The following is a 23,270-nucleotide window of genomic DNA, read 5'->3' on the forward strand; positions in this document are numbered from 1 at the left end:
GAATATGTATTTTCAAACAAAGACTCTATGGACGATTCAAGTCAATATTGCACTGCTATACAATAGATATGAATAGAATATCTACCCTTATATTGTGTGTAATATACCGAAAGTTCGGAAAATGAATATCGAACTTTAGTCAAATTGACCAAAGAGCGAAGATGGTACACTTCGAAAAGTCCGAAGGTGTTAAAATGATCAAAAGTGCGTTATGGGAGGTTTTCGAGAGCTAAAGAATCAAAAACCTGCAAACTGCAGTTTTTGAGCTCTTGGGGACCGGTCCCTGGTGGGAGAGACCGGTTCCCGAACGCGTGAGAAATGAGAAAAGCTGAAAATCGGCTAAGTCCCAGAAAATTAGCTCTCGGGAACCGGTCCCTGCGGGGAGAGACTGGTCCCCGAGAGACCGGTCCCCCAAAGAGAGACCGGTCGCATTGCGCGGGAGCCCTGGCTGCCGCAGGGAGGAGCTACGAGAACCGGTCCCTTGTCGGGGAGACCGGTCCCCGCACACGAAATCTGCCCAGTTTGAGCAATTTAATAAGATAAAAGCTGAGGGGTTTAAATGCAATTATGCATTATATGAGCTATGTATGAGGGGTGTATGAGATATTTCCTCTCATTCTCACCCTCTCACACTCTACTCTCTCTCTTTCTCTCTCTGGAAGACAAGAAGGAAAAGAAAGAAGAGAAGGAAAAGAAGGAAAAGAATAAGAAGAAGAAGAAAAAGAAGAAGAAGAAGAAGAAGAAGAAAAAGAAGAAGAAGAAGAAGAAGGTGAAGAAGAAGCCAAGGAGTGAAGCTACCTCCTCTTCTTCCCCTTTGGAGCAATATAGGAGCAAGCTTAAAGGTAAGCTTGAACCCTATTCATGGTAGAACCCAAATTAGGGGTTTGATTAAGCTAAGAATGATTTTTATAGAACCTTTAGAGTATTCGAAGCTTTCTTTTGCTTCCTTTAGAGATCAAACCATGGAATGGGTCGAGGTGGTGAAGCTTGAAGGAGAGCTTCAACCCCTCTCATGGTAGAATCCAAATTAGGGTTTGGATTGAACTAAAGATGGTTTTTATGAAGTCTCTAGAGTAGATTGAAGCTTCTTTTGTTTCCTAATGAGATCAAACCCTAGGTTTGATATATGTTATGAGCTAGGGCACCCCAAATTGGGGCTTTTGCTCGTGATGTTTCTAAAGTGCAATTGGCCCTCTAGAAACCTAATTGGGGGTATTTCCGACGCGTTGGTGCGGTCGGTTGGAGCAAACGAAAAGCCTACGCAAAGTTATGACCAAATAAGCCTAATTTGGCTTCGTTAACTCACAGGTAGCGAGCCGGGTGTCTAAAAATTCCAAGAAAATCATCGGAGCACCTTTGAGAACCTACGAGGTGGGTGGTGCTATCCAAACTCGTTGAACTTCCTTCTATACCTAATGTGTCATTCAATTGAGCATATGTTATATACATTGTTGCATGCATCGCAGGGTATATGTAATGAGAATAATGTAATGTTGCATGTTGTGAGTACAATTTGCCTAATGAGATGGTTGAGAACCCCTATGAATGTTTAACCCTATATGTATGCATTAGGTAAAATGTGAGCACCTAAGTGAGGCAAAAGAACAAAGTGACACAATGAGACATAGATCGAGTGGCATTCGATAATGTAAAGTGATGTGACACTAGAGTTAGTGTGGGACAAAGAATCCATGTGACGTAAAGGACAATGATAAAGGCTAAAGTTAATGTAAAGTGTGGCATTTGAGAACAAAGAATAGAGATAATGCAAAGTGGGGCATAAAGAACATGTAAAGAGCAAAGAACAGTGATTGCTAGAGTTAGCAAAATAAAGAGATGTAAAGAACACTAGAGTCAGTGTAATGACATGATTGAACTTATAATCCTTAGAGTTAAGGATTCGATCATACTTGCTATGAGTTCCGTGCTCGAGGGCGGTCGCTCCCCCTCGGGCGATGCGCTCCGGAGTTTTGCATCACGGGTTGGAGTAAACCCGAGGACGGTCTTAGCGGGAGGAAGCTGAGGGCCCGCGATGATGGACTTAATGTGGGCAAGTTAATGTGGCGAAACCCCCGGGTTAGCCGTGAGATTAAAGAACAAAGAACAAAGTTTAAAGAATAAAGAGTAAAGAACAAAGAACTTGCATACTTGCATGATTTACATTGAGCATACTTCCTGCTTTATTGTTCAGGCATATTAGCATCATGATTATAGTTTGGTTACAATTCTGCTTATCCTTTCTATTATGCCTGAGTTAGTCCTAGTGGGAAAGTCGATGAGATTGGGGCCGAACCCACTGGAAACTTCGTTGTAGTTCTCACCCCACTATTTTCACAGAGCCGGGAGCGAGCGAAACGGCGAGCGACCACGGTAAAGGTATCGCACCTTAGTCAGAGGCCACCCGAGTTGGGTTATTTACATTTTGTAGTAGCATTCCCTTTTATCATCTTTTGTATTTGATGATTTAAGATGTTAATGTATAAAGCAAAGAAAGAAAAGATTGTAAAGTTTATTTTGAGGCAATGTGATGTAAAAAGAAATGATGCAAGTGATGTAATGAAAGGTAAAGAATCATGAATATGAAGGTTAAATGCAATGTATGTGATCAAAAGAGAATCATAGTACTTGTGTAGATGTTTAGTTTCCTTTCTTTCATTCATGGCTATTGCTTACCCTCATGTAAGCCGTTTGTGTATGTTTTCGCTAGTGCACTTTTTTTTGAAAATGTACATGTGATAAGCCTTGGGCGGACAGGGAAAACTCTGTCCGTTCGGTGTCTGTTTGACGTGCTCGGGCCGGCCCAAATTGGTATCGGTCCCGGGGCGTGACATTGTGAATTATAAATAATTAATGCATAAATACCCTTAAGCTAGTGTCACCAGATTGGCTTTTGGGCATATAACTAACACAACTCTTGTTCAATGCTTCTCAAGCAAATTACAATTTAATCTTTGACCTCTATAAGATATAGGCCTCTTCCTGACAGATTCTTGGCCTTATCTCCTAGTTAAGTTAGACCCACCGTTCATCGTGCAAATAAGAATGTCATTGAATTCTCATCCTGACAGATTCTTGTATTCAACCCCTTGCTTACCGCACAGTATCTCATGCCAATAGAATGGTTGCGGCCCTCTAATGCAACTAACCCTCGTATCTGGGTGCATCAATCAACACTAAAGAGACGCCCACACCCTACAACGGTGGAAGGCCACTAATGGGTTCATAACACTATTAACTTAATATTTCATTTAAGGAGATTAGTTTGTCTCATCAGTTTTAATTTATTATTAATTTACATCTCATGCAAACCATCGCATCACATGCATACATACATTACATATAAAAATAACTACCGGTGATGATCATGGATTTTACCTTGATTCGGGCCTGAGCCACTAGGCCGGAATCGGGTCATAAGGGTATTACACACAAGAAAGCCTTTTCTTATTCTGCATCTTGATCGGATTGGAGTTGATCAACTCTTGTCTTCTCCCTTGATCAGTATCTGGTCCAAACTTGATCCGCATCGCATCAACTCTTGAATGAAACGAATCCCTCTGGAACCTAAGCTACCCTTTTTCTTATTAATTTTACAACAATAACTTTACAACCTATAAAATTAATGAGACACGCAGGTCTCCAAATTTGTCACGCCCGGGTACCAGCGGAAGCATATCCGGCACGTGCACAGACCCGCCATACACCTGCAGTATATAAGGCGTCTACAAAGAAAGCAAGTCGATAGGAAGTAAAATAAGAGAGAATCCTATCCTGATATCAGAGCAATGTACAAGTCGATATATATATATAAAAGAACAAAGAGTGTACAATCCCAAAATCTCGACAGAAGAGAAGTATCACAACAGAAACATCGGGATCAACAGTAAATATACATCACGGGTATACAAAAAACATCTATACAACGGTGGTCACTCTATACAGTGGACATCACCCTCGGCCGTAGCCCGAGTAACAAGGTGATCGACTAGCACGCTCCTAGTAGTGCCTAGCTAGGCGCGACTCCCTTGCCACGATCCCTAGCCTCTCCTGTAGATAGCTCTGTAAAAACAACCACCAAAAGGGCGTGAGAACTATTAACAATAGTTCGCCAGTGGGTAAGCGCCAGCTCGTCGGCGAATTCCACCATTAGGCTCAAGATGTCATAAAATGAAAGCAAAATTAATAATTGCATGATTTATAGCTGATGCTAGTAAGTAATAACATGTAATCAACATGTAATAGCTTTCTACAGTAATGAACCATTGCATAAAAGAGATATCAGCAACTTCTGTAATCATGAGCATAGACATGATTATAAGCACGAACATAAAATGACTACTGTACACTTTAAGTAATAACATTCATTACGCTCTTTTTCATTTTAGTACCTCCTTTCAATCTCACAGGGACTACCCAAGGTAGTCAGCTTGCGCGCGCCTAATGGCCCCGTGGTAGTATACACTCCCCACGCAATCCATTTCGGCACACCATCCGCACGGCGAGCAAACTGTCGCGTAGCCAACTCCGGAGTGCCGGCTGCAGGGAGCGACCCTCACAAGCGTGTGCGAATGAGCACGATGGCAAGCAAGCAAAGTCCATTGACCACATGTCCACAATTTTCATATTTCATTGCAAATGTTCTTACCCTCGAATCCTCTGATCGGAATGTCAATACACAAATAGGAACAAAGCTAGTATCCACTAGTTTGTATTCATGTAATGGTAAAGCTATCACATGCAAATTATAACTTTCCACTAGTATGGCACTATCAACATAGTCATAAGCATTCTCATAGTTCTCTACATTAGAGCCAAGAGAATGTCATTGTTCTCTACTTTTAAGTGGCATCCTACACTGTGTTCATAAGGCCATTCAACTGATTGAATAGTGAATAGAAATACTTTCATGTTATAGTGTCTCTATATCATAGAAACATAATAAACTGATCTCCTGATTGTTCTACTGAACTAAACAAGAATACTTTAATGCATGAGTACTTTTATGCATGAATGCTCATTTCACATATGATAAACGTCATGATGACGAATTCCGAGCCCTTTAACAATCACATAGGCATATAATTAAACCACGTCTATAATACATATAGAACATAGGGGAGCTTCACTTGCTCTGGTTAGGTCAAACCCACCTAGTACTATGCTCCCAATAATCACAAGAAGTCGAAGAAAGTCGGCTCCAACCCTGCTGAAAACAAACATTAACACCGCGTCAAAATAACGACCGGAATATCCGATTTCGGCCTAAATTACACTTAGTACTGAGTAATCCCTTAAATCCCTGTTTTGGGACTAGTGTAATACCTCAAAATAAGTCTCCAAAAGCTCTCATAAGTCAACTAACGATGATCCAAGGCTCGATCGCATTCACGCTGCGAACAAAATCGAAACGGCATCAAACTCATCATATTATAGCAATTATGGTCGGAATCTTGCAATTTCAGCTTCCTAACTGAAATTCTTACTCACCTTAGGTTAGAGTACCTTCTAAACCATCTTCAAAGAGTACAAGTTCAGCTCAATAAAGCTCGAGGACCTGCTGCGAAGAAGTAATCCCCAAATACATCAAGTCGCTCCAATAATTGCATTTAGTTCCGATTTATCTTCATAAATGGCTAATCCTCTCAATTAACCTTCAAAGAAGCTTATCCCTAGTCTAAGGAGCTTAATTCACAGCTAATTAATCCAACTTTAATTGCTGAAATCTCAGAAGAATACAGCTAGAAGCAGAAACTCAAAAGCAATACTCAAATCGACTAATAAAACGTCGATAACGGAAAACTCGAGTCACATACCTTCTTAAGCTTCCAACCAGCACCTCACTGGTTCAGAGCTGCGAAAAACTCTCCAAAATACTCCCTCACACGTCCACGTAGGCCCTGCGACACATGCGAACAGCGAAGAACCAACGTTGCGACGAAAACGAGCGAAATCGGCGAATTCTTTGTAGAGAGAGAAAAACCCTAGAGAGAAAGAGAGAGGAAGGTGGAAGAACAACCTCCTGAGTTCCAGCAACCATTACTGAGCTCCCAGAGTCGTGCTGGGATCAAATAGGTGAGAGCAAGATGTGAAATTACCAAACTACCCAAGCTGCCACGAATCTGCCAGCTTGTACCGGTACAAGGTGATGGCTGTACCGGTACAACAAGCAGAAAATTGCTGATTTTCGCAGATCAATGCAATTTCTCACTTTTAACCCTCCAATCACTCTCTAACTTGGTCAAAAACTTGTCCAAGGCTAATAGAACATGTAGAAGAGTTCCACACATCAATCCACACACTCGAACTCTGCAATTTGCGAAAGTTCAGTGTATTACAAAATTACATAATTTATTTGGCACGTGCAGGCACCAAAAACAATATAATCTAATACTAGGTCCTTATTAAATTATAACAATTCACATCGTCACATGATACATACACATCACAAGGTCGCTATCCATGATCATCACCTCATATACATCACATGCATATAATATTAAATTCTCTAATTTGAATTCTAATTAATTGGGTTTCGGATTAATTTAAAAACAAATCTTTATTTGTTTCAAGAATCGCAATTCATTTTTAAAATTATTTATTAAATTTTAAAATTAAAAATTAATAAAAATTGCGACTCACGATGCAACTGCATACATAGCCGCATCCTAGCCGCGTCGCACACAAGCACCGCAAGAAATACGTGCACGCATGGCGCGCGGATCTTGCAACATGTGCATGTCGTCCATGGAACTATGCCCCACATCACATGCAATCACATGCCCAACTAATTAATTAGTGATGCCATACTCTAATTTGTCATGCATGGCCACCCTATTTAATTAGATAAGGTGTAAGGCATTAAATTTACATGTGCATGCATGGCATTGAGATGACTAAGTAATGCATGGGCTACTTACGGTTGCATGCAATCTTTGCAGCCGTCTCGCCCGCATGCCGAATGTCGCGGCCGTGTGAATGGTGCATCGTGTATTGGTTTTAATTAGTGTTTCGAAACAATCAAAAATTGTTCAAAAATAATCCTCATTGTTTTGAATTCAATCGTTCCGAAAAACCCTAATATCGAAAAAGAGATTAGATCTAAAACAAATGACGAGGGTGGCTCTGATACCACTGTAAGAATATCATGTGTACGCAACGGAAGAAAATAACACAATTAAAATATTCTAAAACCAAAGATCACCTCGTGTTTCGTTTTAAATCATTAATAATTGATCTAATTGATCTAATTAATAGGATCTAGTTTTTTTTTTTTTACCTTGCGCGGGTCGAGATCACCGGAAGTCGACAATCGTTGGTAAAACTTGTTCATCCTCGCTTAGCCGCGCACGCGCCCGGCCTCTACTCGCGTCCACACGAAATCACGCCATTGATCGAATTAGACGACCGCTTCGATCCGTGATCCGATCACGAATTAACTCTTGCGTCGATTTGAGGAAGATGAATCAATCTTCTAAATGTGCTACCAACCTTTTGGAGATCGAAAACGATGGATTAATTGTGGAAAACTTAAGAAAGAGAGAGAGGATTGACGGCTAGGGTTTTCTATTTCTCTTCTATTAATTAATTTTAATATGCCATATGACATATATTTATAATGAGAAAACCTTAAGCCTAATCCTAATCCTAATCGAAATCCTAATCCGATTGGATTATCCATTAACCCACAAGTTAGTTATAATATTAACCAAATCCGAATCATAATTCTAATTCGATTCGTGTGTAACATTTACAAATAAGTTCTCATATTATTTACTAACAATTAGTAAATACACCATGCAACTTTTACACACAAATACCTCTAATTTACAACAATTGAAAATTAGTCCTTTTACTAATAAATTAGTAAACTTTAGTATTTAACTATATTATAATTGCAATTAACCTATCTGATAAACTTCTTTTATTGTCTCCTTAACATCGATCATGTGTGATTTCTTATATGTGTGACCTAATAGGTTTAATTCTGTTTGGTAATGAAATATGATGCAATCCCTATCTATATCATTATCGAAACTTCTTTTGATGGCTCAAACTCTTTTGATTTCACCCTTATAGAATAATTAATTATTTATAATTATTTTTATTGGCTCCCACAATCCACTAGTGACGTCTAGCAGTATGTAGTGGCAATCTAGTCAGAAGTGAATATCGGACTGAATCTCTAGGTGCAGTTACCGTACAATACAATCCTTCTATCGTATAGTTCCAACTGAGTGGAGATCATAGAATATTCGTCAAACCCCATCACCCATCATATGACAAATTTGATAGGACAAAAACACTTATGATTACTCTTGAAAACCTCTTTTCATACACCATATTATCCCGGCCGAGGATTTTTGAGCTTTGCCTTACAAATAGTATAGAACTAATTATCTCTCTACCGAGAGCGATAGATCTCTATAAACACACACCCATTCCTGATATGAATCGACTGCAGCCAACATATACTATTAAGACCCATGGCTAGGATCAGAGTTTGTTCCATAGTCAAACTACAGTAGCCTCACATTGAATGGCCGTGGAGTCGCAGGTCTAAGGATCATTTGTACCACTGCAACATCGAACTAGTTACTGACGAATGAGTAGGCATCCATATAACTGTTCGTAGTTGGTCATGCTCAGTACCCTTGTTCTCCAACAACCACCTGCATGTTCGCTCCAGTGTCCCCACACTGATGACTCGAGATTTGTCATCCCAAAAGAGAAGCGACACACATATCAATGTTATTGGATCAATCATCGTCTCCATGATGATCCAATGATTGAGAGCATTTAAGAATTAATCACCGACAATATGTATCTCAAATTCTCAACTCTTGAGAATACATATTATCATCTTATTAACTCAAAGGACGATTCATGGACACATTAAACATGAATGGAATAAAAAGGCCCAATTATATAAATAATAAAGATTAAGCACAAATATATGTCCCATAGAAAATAAAATGCGTCAGTCTGATAGGCTTCTAAGGCATACAACTAACAATGCTGAGATATGGGTGACCTTTGGGAAGTTGGGGCGTCACAGTTGGTATCAGAGCAGTTCACCAGCCAAAAGTGTGAGGTAAGTTTTGACTAAGCCAAGGTCGGAATGACAGACTAAGCCAAGGTGTCACGCCCCGAGTCCACACCGGAAGCCCACGAGGACGTCAACAGACCCACCGAATGGTCAGGGTTTCCCTTGTCTAAACGAATTCCAAGGGGTTACATTTGAGAAGTCTCCACAACACAAGAATCAAGATGAAATACAGAATAAACAAACGACATGTATCAGAGCACTATCTACAAGCTAAACTGCTGTACATCATGTACTACATCAAATAATTCTCAATCCCAAAAAAGTACAAGGAAAAAGCCCTGGCCCTCGCAGTGCATGCATGTAGTATAGAGTAGCACACTATCTAGTGGTCCAGTAATGTCTAGGCATGCTGGTAGGAGATGCTATCTACTGCGCGATACCCCTCGCCTCGATCAGCCGACTGTATACGTACCCTAAAAAGTAAACCACAAAAGGGTGTGAGAACTACTGAATAGTAGTTCCCAGTTGGTACGGTCGACGATAACCACGGCCTTCCCACTAGGTCTACTGCAGGCGAGAATAGTGAAAGAACAGTAAAGAATGCGATAAATGTATAACTAAAGATAACTGCAAGTACAGTAAAGTCTGCTATAAATAGATATCTGACTCTGATCAGAACAGGGAATGTATCTACTAATCACTTTACTGAAAGGAATAACTGAATATAATAGAAACAGATCCATATACCTACTGAACTCTCATGCCCTTGTATATGTCGTAAAAGTCAGAAAAGAGCTGGTTAGTGCATGCACCAAAGCTACTGCTACTAAACAAATGTTGTACTAATACCCAATCGCAACGGCCGACTCATACGTCCGGTCAAACCTACACCCGCCTATTGCCCGGAATCGCACTCCCACAGGTGCACCGCTGACAGCTAGGCTCTGCCCCCAGCCCGAACACCACTCCCACAGGTAGGTCGTCTTCCCAAAGGCACACATATCTTTGCTATAACTAGCCAACGTCCAGAGCGGCACTCGAAAGGGAGCGACCCCTACCGAGTCTAATAGCAAGTATCTCAGTCAAACCACTATGGCTCTCCAGTCTATGGTCTATATCATGGTTAACAATATCACGATACCCAATACACTGTCCTCAGCATAGTCATGGAGAATACAAGAAGTCGACTGTCACAAGAGAATGTGCACACAGAATAAACTACACTCTCTATGTCCACATATTTGCACACTACCACCGTGCTACCCGCGGCCTCTATCACAAAGTTCATGGCATGTACGAGAAAAATAAATAAGAGATGACTCACATAGATGGTTCAAATGAACAACGCACATAGATACCTCACCTAACTTATGTTTTGTATAGCATTTAGGGACAATAGACAACTCATCACTATCCACAAGATGTCGACTAGCCTCCCACGACCTAAGTCAGAATATCTAATATGAGATATGGCTAATAATAAGTATGTCCCGTCTAGTAAATCATGGGATGGTCAAGAATTACTAGAAATGACCCAATGATCTCAACTCAATCATATAGGTCCAAAAATCTATCCACACGTGTCTCACGAATCCTCGGCCACAAAGTAACCAAAAGAGCGGTCGTCAAAGGTCTCGTGAAGCCTAGACCTCTATCATGTAATTCACGGCATGCTCAATGCAAGGAAAAAGGAAATAACTCGTATTCATGCTTCAAGTACGATATTGTAACACACTGGGCCCTTGCAAATGGCGAGGTTCGAGTGATTGGTCGTGTTCTGAGCTTTTCCAGACTTGCTGGTAGGTCGTTGACTGTGTTCCGACCTATGACACGTGTCCCGAGGAGTGTGGTACGAAGCCTTGCACCAAAACCCAAAAATTTGGATTTTGGTCAGCTCTCGGATTGGCTGTCTGGCGGGCTTGTACCGGTACAAGGCTGTGCTTGTACCGGTACAGAGCCGCGAGCTTGCAAACCCGAGCCTCGGGTTTGCATTTTCGCAGGTCTTGTACCGGTACAAGGATGGTCTTGTACCGGTACAATGTTGATGGTTGTACCGGTACAGCCACCGGGCCTGTACCGGTACAGTGCTGCAGAACAGCGCAACCCGAGCCACGGGTTTGGATTTCGTGGACCTTGTACCGGTACAAGGGACCGTGTACCGGTACAAGGCGGCAGATTTCGCACAGTTTGGACTGCAGGGGTGTTTTTGAGTTTGTATCTCTTTTATTTATTCCCCCACGCCCCTTAGCTGTTTCTTTGAGCTTGAAACAGCAGGAGACAAGGTAAGGGAACCCTCTCCACCCTTCCACTTGGATTTGATCCTCTTTTTGCATGGTTTTTGATGGATCCTTCTTCTCCTTTTTCCTTTTGGTGCTATTCCACTATGGTTGAAGCCAAGAGCTTGGATTTGGAGCTAAGTGGAAGAGAGATCTTGGAACCTAGAGCATTTGGAGCTTGATTTGAAGCTTCTAGAGAGGTTAGCAACATGATTTGAGCCTTTGATCCATGTTTTTGCTAAATTTTGAGTTGGAACCCTAGATTGGATACTTAGGGTTTATTTTGGGGATTTTGATTCTAGGGCTTTAGAGACTAGATTGGTGGGTTTAGAACCTTCCTTGGGCTTAGATTGGATGAACCCTAGCTCTCTTTTGGAGCTTAGGAGAAGATTTCTATTCTTGAGGTGAGTTTGACCCTTTTTGCTCCTAGGTTAAAGATTGAGCTTATTGCTCTTCGTATCGATTGGATGACACCCTTTTTGATGTTCCTAGGGTGCTAGAAAGCTTGTGGAAACCTCCGTTGGAGCAAACGAAAAGCTTCGTTGTCGTTGGTGGGTTTGACCTAGCCTATAATATGAGAAATCCTCATATTTGGTGATAAGTGTTTCGTATACTATTAATTCATGCATGATCATGCTAAATACATTTATTATGATTTTTAGAATGCTCAAAATGCCCATGTTATATGTAATGAAATTTCCGGACCTCTATGTAGTAGCGAGTTGCTGGACAGATCTAGTGATGCATTTGGCATTCTATATGAGACTTGGTTTCATGCTTCTATAGTGTAAATGGGCTTTAATTCGTGCATTTAAACTTAGGTTTATTTGAGACATGATGAATGACAAGTTGCCATTTATTGACATCAAACTTAGATGCATGTGAATTAGAGAGCTAATGTCATCAAGCGGCATTGAGCTCAGGACAAGTGTGAACCTAGTGGATAGGGCCATTAAGGGATTTGGAAAACTTGTGGAACATCAAATTGCCTAAGTGTCATTAAGGGGCACTAGGCGTAGCAAATGTTGAAATTTCACATTGTGACTTAAACTAGATCTTCGGGATGCTAGTGACTATACCATGTTAGAGACATGAGAATTGGATACTTGAGACTTGGACTATGCTTGTTTGCCATTTGTGCTCATTCGCACATGCTTGTGAGGGTCGCTCCCTACAAGCCGGCACTCCGGAGTTAGCCTACGCGACTTTTGTTCGTCCGTGCGGTATTGAGAAGCCTACGGGGTCGAGTGGGACAGACACATTCCAAGAGTAGGGATGTTGGGCTACCACAGGCACTTAGGCGGCACAAGCTGGACTACCTTGGGTAGGTCCTCAAGTTGGAAATGGAAATCGACACGGTGTTGAATATGAACAATCACTACTAGATAGGATTAGTAGTTGGATTACTTGGACACGCTTATGATATAGCATTGGTACATTTAGTATACTTGTCGGTTTCATTATTGCATCGTAGTATACTCGGTTGTTTGGATAGTTTTACCCTTATGCATGGACATATTGCAACGTGAGGTTTACTTGTTATTATGTTGAGACATATTAGTATGCATCGGATATATTACCTTATGATAGCGTAGATGTACATCACCATGACATCATGCTTATTGGAGACTTAGTAGTATAGCATTTCATTCATGCTTTCTTTCAGCAGTTTTCGTGTTCACTATTTATTACATATTACTTTATGTTGTTACTTACCCTTTTCTTTTGGGGCCTAGTGGTGCATTGAGCTGAGGTCAGTAATTGCCCACTGGGAACTATAAATTATAGTTCTCACGCCCTCTTTTTCTCGATGTTTTTCAGAGCCTTCCACTCAGGGTGAGGCCAGGGATCGCGGGAAGGGAGTTGCTTCGAGCTAGCTTCCTTCGAGGACGAGTTGATAGGTGGTCTACCTCTCGATTTTTGTTTTATTTTGCGAGAGGTGGAGCGTTTTTGCCAGTGTACTAGAGACCACCATTTTTGTACATATGAGACAGACATTGTACTTCTTATGACTCTTTTTATTGACTAGCTTTACTTCTTTACCTTGGTGTAGATGTTAGAACTATATTCGCTCTGATATCATTAGTTGCTTGTTATTTCACTTCTTCTAGTTGTCTACTACTTGCTTTTACTTCCGCTTTTATTCTAGACGCCTTATATGTGTAGACATATGGCGGGTCTGGGCACGCTACCGGGAGGGCCTCCGCCGGTCCCGGGGCGTGACAGATATACATTGTCAAAATGGACATACTTACACTTCATGTTTAAATTCATGACTCCTATGCATACTCATGTTTATACTCCAGTATTATGTCTCATAACCATGTGTCGAATGTCTCAATATTATGCTCGATATTGTAGAATCCATGTACGGATGGTCAACTACAATATACAATACCAAATAGACATAGAAGAAAATTCGCCGTTTTCAGCGACCGGAACCTACCTTAGTGTGATACAGCAGCTAAAGCAAGAAATCCGCCACTCACAGGATTTTCCTCAGCTCACGGTCGCTCGGAAACACTAAACAAGTCAAATCATTTGGAATTACAATCAAAAGGCTAATTTTCTAACCAAGCTCAATTCATGCAAATTGAACGTCAATTGCCTTAAATTGTGACTAACGGGACATGTATGGTACTTAAATTCGCGCTCTAGGACATCCTGCAACCGTCAATTTGACATTAGAATTGTGAATTTTGCTAATTGCTTCAATCATTCCCGTAATTCCTTTCCTTCCATCTTTTCTCCTTTTCTCTCTTCTTTTCTCTTTTTTTCCTTCTCTTTTCCTTTTCTTTCTCTCTTTTCTTCCTCTTTTCCTCTCTCTTCTTCTTTTCTCTTTTTTTTTAATAGTCTTGCTACCCTGCAGCACCTGCTGCTGCTGCCTGGCAGAAGCAGGCTGCTGCTGTGCTAGCAACGTGTGCTACTGCTGGTGCTGCGCCAGCAGCAGCCAGCTGCTGCAGGAGCTGCAGCAACAACCTACTGCTGCTGCTACAAAAATTCTTGCAGTAGCAGTGGCACAAGACAGGGAGAGAGGGGGAAGAAAGGGAAGGAAAGAAAGGAGAAAATGAGGGAAAGAGAAAGGAAGGAAAAGAAAAGGAAAGGAAAGGAAAAGGAGAAGAAATTTTTTCCTTTCCCTCCAAGTTTTTTTTTCTTCTTCTTCTCTTTCTCTTTTACTTTCTCTTTTCTTTTCTCTTGCACAAGCTTAGAGAGAGAGAAGGAAAAGGATAAGAAGAAAGAAGAGAAAAATCTTCTTCTTCTTCTTCTTAGTGGAATTCCATTAAGATGCTCTATTTGCATCTTAATCCAATTAAGTTTTCTAATTGCACTTTAGTCCTCATGAACTAGTAGCCTCATGCATCCGTTTTTGCATCAATTTCGTGCCAAAATGGATTCACCTCAAGCTCCGCAAATATATGCTGCGTGCCAACCCAAACTACAATCTTGTCCAATTGGCAAATTCGGTATTCTACATAGGGTCAGTGAATAACAGGCTAAGTCAGGGTTAGAATGACAAGGCTAGCGAAATGAGTCTCACATCGCCTGGTGATCTTAGGCTCTGTGTGTGTTTAGGGTTGACGAGGATGTCAAAGCCTAAACAGGCGGAGTCTGTGACACCTCAGTAGTCCCACATCAGATGGAAATGGGATTGTCATTGGATATATAAGAGGACTCTACCCTAGTAATAATAACTGGGCATAAGCATTTTGGGCCGGTGGTTTTGGCCCAACGAGTTATTATTGCTAGCAAGTCGGGTCTTTACACACTGCATTTATATGTGATTACTAATATTTAGTGATAACAAAGTTTGTCACAGAATATTACATTTATGACGATAATATTCATCGCCGATATATTGCCACTAATATTTAGTGACAATAAAATTTGTCACAAAATATTGCTTTTATGATGTATACTCAAGGATTATGAGAATTGTCACCATTATTTGTCACTGCATTGTCGGTCATAAAATATTGCTCTAATGACAAAAATATCATAATGTGCTACAAAATTCTATTTTAATAATAATATAAACTACAACAATATTTTATACAGTTCAAAACAATCAACTTGTATTTATGATAAAATCAAATTGACGAGATTTTTAAGTCTTAATAACAAAAAGGCATTAATATTCTCAAATTCGTCATACAAAATGCTCCCAATATCTCAAATTTTTTAAGTACATGACAAATAGTTTTCAAATTCAAATTACAAATGATTCATTCTGAAATAACTACATTTGATTTTATTGTCCACATTCAAAATAAAGGATTGTCGAATGCTAACACCATGTAGAAATTGCACCACTCATCCTCACCTGCAATAAATTAAAAATAAATATACTTAGACAAAATTGAAATATGAAAGAAAGTAAAATTAAAAAATTGATGTTAAGCATAAGTATGATCCAAGTGGAGATCCGTTCTTTTTCTCAACGTATGCCCTTTCCTCATCCTCTAATAATTTCTAACTTAATTTAACAAAATAAAGTTAGAAACTAAAACTAAAGGATCTAGCAATTCTGACAAAAAGACATTTTATAGAGTTAAAAAAAGAGTTTATCTTATATGTGACTATCGATTGAACTGTAGGCGAAGTAATTCCATCATACCTATCAATTGACCAGTATAATAATAATAATAATAATAATACCAATAGGAGCAACCATTGTATTACCCTGCACATTTCCTAGTTCAAATAAATGGAAAAACAAACTCAACATAATGAAAACAAACTTCCAAGAACATGAATAAAATTGATTAAAAAGATCAATTAAATAAGCATGAAAACCAAAAATGTTATGGTTATACTCCTAATTCTCTTGTAATCTTTATCAAAAAATAGTTATAATCACAAGATCCATATTCCTAGAGAAGGAGATCACCTGAAGCATAAAAGCTCAGGATTTTGTTGGCATGATACTCGGAGACATCAACCAAATGGGCAATAAGAATGCAGTTTAAAATATCAGATAACTGAATTACATAAGCTGCATGCTGTGATTACATGCTAAAACTTGATATGAATTGTGAGCAGTATGAAGAGAGCTATTTTCTACAACTAGTATTTTATATTTCATCTAATTTACCATCTACATGAGAGTCGACTTCTACAAACAAGAGTGACAAGCATAGAAGTCAGCAAGTACAAACAGGCTGGTTCCATAGCAAAATAATATCCAACATAAATAAGGGAGTTTCTAATTCTGAGAGCATGCGTCTATCATACAATAGCATGGTTCTATATTTGAAGGACTGTAATAACATGAAAATAGGTATACAAGTTGCTCAAAACCTAACTAGTTGCTATGGGATTAAATTATACGAGTAACAAAAAGGCTTACCAAAGATTTGAAATTCTCAAACCATCACAATAGTCAATGCAAATACAAATCATTACATTCCATAATATCCTAAATTATTGTCCTAATCTTCATTGAACAAAAGTTGTACCTCTAATTATTAGAACAAAATCATAAAAATTTTAGGATGATTAGTTTCTAATATCCGCCTTTTCTCTTCCAATAAGGCAGGTGTCTCGAGAGGGGTTGACCTCAAATGTATCCTAGCATCAGACTTTCAAAATTTTATAGTAGTTCCTTGCTCCGATAACTATTTCCATGTCATGATCAACAAGTTTCGAAATGATTAACAAATTTTGAAAAAGAATATACAAATAATTTAAGCTTAAATAAAAAAGAGAGATGAAAACTTACTATATTGTGCTAGACTGTGTTTCATTGTCAGCTCGGTGAGAAGATATAGTACCATCCAAATGTTTCAAAATATTAGTCATTATTATTTCCAATCTCGTTGTTTGTTAGTTATTTCTTTCATCCTTGCTTCCTATTTTGCCTCTACCCCTGCTTCAATTTTGTGCTCGCATCGCTTGAATTTCTTGTGCTCGACGTAATTACCTCTTACATATCCTAGCACCTCCACTTACAGAGAGGAGCTCGGGATTGAGGAGATGAGCTTGTTGGAGGAGCAAACTTCAACACTAGCACTTCATGACATGAGTTGGAGTTTAATTTGAGGTTAGTATCCTTCTTATTTTCCCTATTTATGAGATTTGCATGAGATTTGCAAGAGATTTATGAGGTTAGTATCCTTCTTGTTTTAGGGTTTTTCTTTTGAAAGCTTTTTAGATGGAATTGATGAGTGTTGAACACTCTTGTAGGTTGAATTTGAAGCCCCATTGGGTTGATTTGAGCCTTAGACAAGTTTTACTTGGTCAAAGATAATTTTCACCTATTTTTTTTTGAATTTTGGTGAATTTCGTGGTGAGCTTTTTAGAAGCTCGTAACCCTTTGAGAATTTTTCTTAGGGTGCTAAAAGTCTTGGAGACAACTTCGTTGGAGAAACGAACAAGGTTTCGGATGCTATCCAGTGGGTTTGACCTTATCGAAGTGGGTGAATTCTCTCTGTCTTCTATATTGCTATAAGACATAAATTGATGCATATTCATGCAAGATATGACATGGTAGAATTTTTGAAAACATGATACGTACACTCATGTTATGTCACGCCCCGAGACTGCCAATTTGGTCGGTTCGGGCACGTACACAGACGTCGAACGAACAGAACTTCCTCTGTTCGAACAGGATTACTTTGTTCGAACAGAACTTCTTCTGTTCACCCAAGGCTCCACAACAACCAAACTTGTGTAAGGAAATGCCTAGAAAAATTCCATTATACATGGCTTGCACGAGGGCAAGCATCTAAAGCAAGTGAAAGTAAAACTATCTATTACATCCACACATTGTATCTTGATTATTTTGAATCAAATACAAAGTTTGCAATTTTATTTACATACATTCTTCCAATACATACAATAATCATCTCTCAAATGAATTTTTACACTTTCCTTCATCAACTACAATAGATGAAATATACAAGGTATATCTATACTCAATGGAGGTCCGCTATCTAATGCGCAATATCCATGCTGCAATCCTTGACCGCCCCACTCATGTTAGGATCTGCATGGTTAGTGGGGTGAGAACTGCTGAAAGTTTCTAGTGGGTTCGGCTGCCGACCTCGCCGACTCACCCACTAGGTCTACTTCATAGGAAAAGGAAATAGATAAGTAACCAAACTAATGCTACTACAATGCCTGTACAAACTGGAAGGGGATAATATACTCATGATGCATGCATGCTCTTTTACCTTTACCCAATCCACTTGTTTAACCCTTTAGTTAAACCTCAACTCACCAAACTAAATCTCTTTTATCGGGGAGAATACCACAACCCGACTGGACCGTCTGCTGGGGAGAATTCCACTACCAACCCAGTTGATGTCACTCCTGTAACATAGCGATTCCCCGTAAGCCGTACAGAGTTCCGTCGAAATGTGCGGAACGCGAAAAGGAATGAGTTACTATAGGCTAGAAGTGCATTGGAGCCTATATGTAAAGTATAAAGGGACCCGAGAGAGTGAAACTGCAATTCTGGAGAAGTCCCAGAAATTTTACTCTCGGGGACTGGTCCCTTGGGTGAGAGACCGGTTCCCGAATGTTGATCAGCCGAACGAGGTGAAAAATCGGCTAAGTCCTGGAAATTGAGTTCTCGGGAACCGGTCCGCGGGGGAGAGACCGGTCCCGAGAGACCGGTTGCATTGGGAGGAGACCGGTCCCTTTCTGCGCAGATTGCAGGATAGCTCTCGGGGACCGGTCTCTCCTTTGAGAGACCGGTCCCCGAGCCCGAAATTGCCCAGTAAGGGCTGTTTGCAAAAATGAAAAGGTGAGGGGCTTATGTGCAAAAGTGACATGGGTTGGATGTATAGAGGTGAGAGATGGGGTTGGCTCCCATTTCTCTCACACCCTAACCCCAAAACCTTTCCCTCTCTCTATCTAAAAACCTCTCCTTTCCCTCTCCCTTTCTCTATAGGGCTTGGACCAAGAGGGCTTTTGGGAGGAGCAAGCTTGGAGAAGAAGCTCTCCAAGGTGTAGAGCAAGCTAGAGCAAGGCTTTGAAAGAAAGCTTTAGACTCCAAAGGTGAGTTCTTGTGATTTTAAATTAGGTTTTGGGTTTTTGCTTTTAGTTGCTGCATCTAGGGGCTTCTATGGTATTTTCCCCCATGATTATCCATGTTAGAGACCTAGTTGAGGAAGATAATGTTGCATAAGGACCTAACTTTAGGATTTTTGGATTTTGAGGTTCAATCTTGGGATTGATCTCTTTTTAACCTAATTGGTAGGTCAACAAACACATCGGTGCGCTCGGTTCGGCGATACGACGAGCGTGTGCGAAGATATTGGAAAAAGAAGCCGAGTCAGTATAGATTGCCGCAGCTTGCGGCGAAAGTATCTAAAAATTGTGAAAACAGAACCACGGCATCCTAGTATCACATAAAGGTAGGGGGTGCTATCCGAAAACACCGAGTCTCTTTCTATGTCTATGTCACTATTTTTGAGCATGTTTGTATTATTGCATTCTTGCATGTAGGGTAAGGACTGGTATATGTTGATTGCATCAATTATCTGCTTAAGATTATTGTGAACGATATAAGCACACGTGAACAAGAAAACGAATAACCCTATATGCATGTGAATGTGAGAAAAGACTATGACCATAGTAAATAACGGTGACATTGACTATAGTGACTCAATTGGCATTGAAATGAGTATAATTAAACAAAGTTTAACCCAAGTGGCATTATGTGTATTATGGCATCAGGACCATTGTGGCTTAGTAAAGTGACATACATGATTAGGTAAAGACCTATCATCGGTATTGTGGCATCATGGTTAAAGGAAATGATTAAACAAGGTTTAGCTTTTCTGGCATTGAGACTGGTTGGCCATACCTCCTCAAATTGAGGATAGGATCATACTCACATGTATTGGTTCCGGCTTGTGGGAGGTCGCTCCTCACAAGCAGTGTACTCCGGAGTGAAAAAGCACCACGGGTGAAGGTGCCCGGCGAAGATCCTTCGGGTGGTTGTGCCTTGTGCCTCCCCCGTTAGATGGGATATGTGGACTGTGAGTCGTGGTAAACCAGAAGCACCCCGGGTTGATTGGGTAAAGGCCAAAGGAAAGTGAAAAGGACATGCATGCATAATCATCATGTATTGAATATGAATATCTATCTATGATTTGCTTTCTTGCAGGCATTGTATTAGAAGTGCATTAGTTGGTTCGTTATTCTTCTTTATTGAAATACATATGCCTGAATTAGACCAAGTGGGCGAATCGGCGTGGTCGGCGGCCGAACCCACTGGGAACTTCGTTCTAGTTCTCATTACCACTAACCCTGCAGATCCGTGCGCGAGCGGGGCAGCGGAGGATCGAGGCAAGGGTGTTGCGCCGTAGATAGCGGCCTCAGAGTTTATAGGCATACCCTATGCTTTGGCGTACTCAACTGTAGGTGTTGAACTGTATATGATGAAAAGCAAGAAATGTAAATTATATTTTGGCTAACGTAAGAATGATGTAAGCAATGTATTTTGGTTAAAGGCAAATGTGAGATAAATGTATTAGACGACTTGTGTTTGATTCAAATGAAATCAAATGACTTGTATATTGAATGCTTAGATAGTTTCGATGCTTTCACTTGTGGTTGTTGTTTGCCCTCGTGCAAACCTTGTATATCTTGCAATTCTCTTAGTGATTTGCTTGTAATATACTTGTTATTAGAGCCTTGGGCGGACAGGGGAGGTACTGTCCGTTCGGCGTCTGTCATGTGCTCGAATCCGACCAAATTGGCGGAGCTCGGGGCATGACAACTCTGGAGCTCACCGCCCAAGGTGGAGCGACCTACCTCGAGCATTCAGACTATCTGTGAGTACAATCCAATCCTCACTTGGAGGATACCAAGCCACAACCTTGACAAGCTCTTTATTCTAAGTTTAGCATTTCCAATTCTAAATGCTAACCAATCCATCTCATTATAATGCCACAATGTCACAAGTTCCTTTTCCTTGTCTACCATTCACACTACTTAGTGTTACTCAAGCCATCAAGTCACAATGTCACTTGTTCGCTAGTGTCATAGTTCAATGTTTCATACATCTATAGGGTTTCTATGTTCATCATCTATAATTCACATGTTCTTTGCTTCCAAAGCATACAAGAATGCACAAGTACCACATATGTCCCATTTACCCTATAATGCATGAATCCACTATACACATACAATATGCTCAAAAAGCAACTAGACATAACGGGTCATTTGAAGACTTCGGATATCACCACCCACCTCGTAGGGATGCCGAGATGCGAGAACCCAAGTCCCGCGATTTTTGGAAGCCTATCTCTCTCAACCCACGACAAACGAAGCCGAAATGAGGTTTTTCCTCAATAACTCGATGTTGACTCGTCGTGTCACGCCCCGAGCTCCGCCTATTTGGTTGGATTCGGGCCACGTCAACAGATGCCGAACGGACAGCATCTCCCTTGTCCGCCCAAGGCTCCAACAACAAGTATAATTAAGCAATCAAACAACGAGATTTGCAATTATACAAGGCTTGCACGAGGGCAAGCAACAACAAGAATGAAAGCTCTAAGCTACTGCATATAACCACATACATAATATTTGATTACATTTTAACCAAATATAAGTAAACTAAAACTATTACATTCATTTTCCTTTCATCCATAATTTCTTTACATTATAATCATCCAACTCAAAATACATGATTATTTACAACTTTTACATTTCTTGATCAACAAAATAAAAGTTGATACATGAACCAAAAAGGGAATGGCTATAATGTAAATGCTCCAATGGCCACTAGTTATGGCGCAAGACTCTTGCCTTGATCCTCCGCCGTCCTGCTCGCGCTCGGATATGTAGGGTTAGTGGTGTGAGAACTTCAACGAAGTTTCCAGTGGGTTCGGCCACCGACCTCGCCGATTTACCCACTAGGTCTATTTAGGCATAAGTATTTCAAAGAAAAAAAAATAGTAACCATACTAATACTAATACTATGCCTGCAAGAAAACTGTCAAGAAGTAGATATATAATCATATGATGATAAATATGCATGCATGCTTTATCCACAATTACCTTGGCTTTTACCCAATTGCACCGGTTAACCTTGTTAACCCCAAAAACTCACAACCTGAAATTCCTTTTGTTCGAGGAGGCTCCAAGCACTTCCACTCGAGGGACCGTCTTCGGGGCCACTATCCCTGTGGTGACCAACTCCGGAGCGCACCGCTTGAGGAGGAGCTACCACCCTCAAGCTAAGACTTATCATGAGCATCGATTCAATTCCCAATTTGGGAATGTAAAGCCACTAGCCACAATGCCACTATCATAACAGGTTTCTCCCTTGTTATTAATACCACTTTCTAGGTTACTCTTGCCATAATGCCACTGTTAGTTAAACCTTGTTTAATGATTCATTTCTCAATGCTAATCTTGTCTCTATTGTCAATGTCACATTTGTTTACTATTATCATAGTCCAAGTCTCACATTCACAGAAGTATAGGGTTCCAACAAACATGTCCTCTATGGTTCATATGAATCACTATGTTCATCTATGTTAGAAGCATATAATTAAAGCTCAACCAACATTCACATGTAAATTACCCTATTATGCATGAATGACTATTGACATATATGCTCAATAAAAGGTGTATAGACATAGAAGGGAATCCAACGATTCCAGAGTGCACCCCCCACCTCGAATAGTAGCAAAGGAGTTAGGATTCGATTCTCGTGATTTTTAGACTCCTATTCCGCGTGCTGCGGCGATCTGTATCAAAATAGAGCCAAATTAGGCTTTTTACTAAATATCTTTACATAGACTCTTCGTTTCCCCGAACCAAGTCCACCAACGCGTCGGAAATACCTCTAATTAGATTTCCACAAGGTCAATTTACCTCGAAAACAACTTAGGGCAAAAGCCCCAAATTTGGTGCCCTAACAATGTCATATAGCTAAGTTTTTTGGATTGATCTTTGAGCTAAGCAAAAACAAGCTTAGAACTGCCCAA

General features: G+C 40.2%; 2 long non-coding RNA genes across 3 annotated transcripts; one reads left to right on the top strand and one right to left on the bottom strand.

Annotated features, from left to right (window-relative positions):
* LOC109725386 lies at positions 5,024 to 5,543 on the bottom strand. Of its 2 annotated transcripts, none has more exons than XR_002220246.1 (3): positions 5,488 to 5,543; positions 5,323 to 5,390; positions 5,024 to 5,203 (listed from the first exon to the last, which is right to left on the bottom strand). It is a non-coding gene; the product is annotated as an uncharacterized LOC109725386 (long non-coding RNA). The 2 variants fall into 2 exon arrangements; XR_002220245.1 differs by having other exon boundaries at positions 5,024 to 5,206.
* On the top strand, positions 11,288 to 11,647 carry LOC109725471. The gene is made up of 3 exons (XR_002220272.1): positions 11,288 to 11,328; positions 11,440 to 11,522; positions 11,625 to 11,647. It is a non-coding gene; the product is annotated as an uncharacterized LOC109725471 (long non-coding RNA).

This window comes from Ananas comosus, linkage group 20 (assembly GCF_001540865.1).
Source record: "Ananas comosus cultivar F153 linkage group 20, ASM154086v1, whole genome shotgun sequence".
In the NCBI taxonomy this organism is placed as follows: Eukaryota; Viridiplantae; Streptophyta; class Magnoliopsida; order Poales; family Bromeliaceae; genus Ananas; species Ananas comosus.